The following is a 2,688-nucleotide window of genomic DNA, read 5'->3' as shown; positions in this document are numbered from 1 at the left end:
AAAAAAAAAAAAAAAAAAAAAAAAATTCTGAGTCCCTATCCCCCCCGCAACCCCCACTTCCCCGACCTTTTCTCAGTTTCCTGCCACCAAAGAAATGAGAGCTGGGATCGAAATCAGGCTCAGTGCCACAGACAGAATGAGAAAGTGTGTTTTTAATCATTTTCATCACATCATGCTGGGGATGATACAGTCTGTGCATTTAGTCCAAGTCCTGCCCTTGGAGAACTCTTGGGTGAGGTCGTCACACAGTAGCCCTTACGCTGTGCCTAACTGTTACGAGGCCAGCCCCTTCACTTGTTTTAAGCTTTGGGGATTTCTTTTGTTTGCTTGTGGTTATTTTCCTGCCTTTAAACTGGTCATACCCCAGTTTTACACTGGGAATATTATCAATTTCCTATTACTGTTGTAACATTGCCATAGACTTACTGGTTTCGAACAATTCACATTTATCGCTCCAGAGGTCAGAAACCAGAAATGGGTTTCAGGGGGTAAAGGAAAGGCTTTGGAGACTCGGGAGAACCCTTTTCCTTGCCTTTGCCACCTTCTAGAGGCCACCCCCGTCCCCCTGGCTGGTGGACCCTTCCTCAGTCTTCAAGATAAGCAAAGTGGCATCTGCCTATCCCCATCACTCCTGCCTCCCTCTGATTCACACGGAGCCCTGATTCCGCTGGGTCCACCCCATCAGTCTTTCCATCTCAAGAGCCTTCATCACATATGCAAAAATCTCATTTGTCATGTGAGGTAACATTCACTGGTTCTGGAAATTAGGATGTGGACATCTTGTGGGGGCACATTGTACCTACCACAGAATATAGGGCCCCTTCTGTAACTCTAAGCATGGCCTCCTTCCACCCCCATCGGCCACCCTCCCTACCTCCACACCTTTCAGTAGGAGGTCTGCTCCTTTGTCACGTCTCAGGATTCCCAACAGCAACTCTCCCACCCCCACTCAGACACCCAGGACGTGTTGAGTTCCTCCTGGCAGCCTCAGTCTTAGTTGTGGCCTCATGGTGTTAGGACCGACCAAGAGCTTCTTTCCCTTTCTTTTCTTTGCCTCTTGCCTCCTCCTCCTCCCCAAGCCACCCCACACACACTCGCCCAGCTTCCCAGTGGATCTCTAAGGGAGAAACGCAGAGAGTTATTGCTTTTTAATTACAAGTGCTATTGTAACATCTATAAGGAAGTACATTTTAAGCTTAATTGAGACCAAATGTGAAGTTAAATTAAATGAATAACTAATTAACGTAATGCTCCTGCATTGGCCCCGTGTGAGTGCTGAGACCCAGGGAGAAGGCAGGTACCAGGCCTCTGGTGAACAGGCTGTGCCCAGAGCTGCCCAAACAGGGCCAGCAACCTGGGACCTGGGAGATGGGTGCAGACAGGCAGATCTCAGGGCTGGGGTTCCGCCAACCTTCGGTATTTTTCCCAACTCCCTACCCACAGCCTAAGTCCTCATTTCTGAGGCCAGACCCTGAGCTCCCACAATGCCTTCTGCATGTATCTAGTGCTACACTTACCTGCCGGTAGGAGCCAATGCCATTTGTTTGGTTTTCAGTCTCTAAGGCCTAACATCGTAGGAGTTGGATAAGTATTCATGTTAACTTCCTCCCTCTTCCACTACCCCTCACTACCTTATCAAATGAATCATCCAAGTCCTGAGAATTCTGCCTTCATAAGGAAGAAGGACTCTTGCCGTTGCCCCTGGAATCGCCCTCCTGCCAGCCCTGTTCCTCCATGGCTGGACTAATGAACAGCGTAGCTCTCACCTGGAGCCACTGTCGCCGTGTATTTTCCTACTTATCCCCTAACTAGACAAGTTCTCCAAGGGCAGGAGTGTGATGACGATGTTTGTCTCCCTTCATACCAATCCTATGAGGTAGGTAATGTCATCATTTTCCTGATGACGAAACAGGCTTAAAGTTAGTAAGCAGTGCAGCTGGCGAAGAGAAGACCTCGAGAGGCCCATTCCTCTTCCCCTGCCCTCTGAAGAAGAAAGCAAGCTGAAAGTCTGAAAAGTCAAAAGGCGCCTGCTCCTGTCTCTCTTCTGGGAAGCAGGATGGAACCACAGCCCACCCTGGGCTGTATGATGGGATTGGGTCACCATCTAGTGGCTCATGTAAGCAACACAGCTTCTCCTTAAGCTCCTTAATTACAAGTGCTATTGGAGCATCTATAAGGAAGAACATTTTAAGCTTAATTGAGACCAAATGTGAAGTTAAATTAAATGAATAACTAATTTCATTTCATTCTCAATGTCAAAGAGCAGCGGAGAGCAGCTTTCGTGAATGCTGAACATAAGGCCAGAGTATAGCTCTTGCCCCTGTGGGCTCTGAGGACTTGGAGGTCCCTGGCTGACTCCTACGCTCAGAGCTGAAGTGACTGCAGGCAGGAGGAGCCTTCCCTGTTGGTTGCCACTGCGCCTGTGCAGCCCGCTTCAGCGTGGAAGGGTGTGTATCTGGCTAATGCACCAGCCACCACATCCCAGGAAATGCAAGGCTTGTATCTCGTATGGCGCCCTAAGCTCCCAGTCTGCCCACACATCATCAGTGTCCTGAGCATCCCCTCAGGAATGCCCACTGTCAGCAGCTTTAACCTGCCCCCCTGGTGGTCCTGGGACCCCACTTCAGCAGCCCACGCGAGCCCCGCTCACTACTGAGCTAAGCCCCAACAAGGATGAGCATGGGTGCA

Source organism: Mandrillus leucophaeus, unplaced genomic scaffold (genome assembly GCF_000951045.1).
Source record: "Mandrillus leucophaeus isolate KB7577 unplaced genomic scaffold, Mleu.le_1.0 Scaffold669, whole genome shotgun sequence".
Lineage (NCBI taxonomy): Eukaryota > Metazoa > Chordata > Mammalia > Primates > Cercopithecidae > Mandrillus > Mandrillus leucophaeus.
This window is presented reverse-complemented; position numbering follows the sequence as displayed.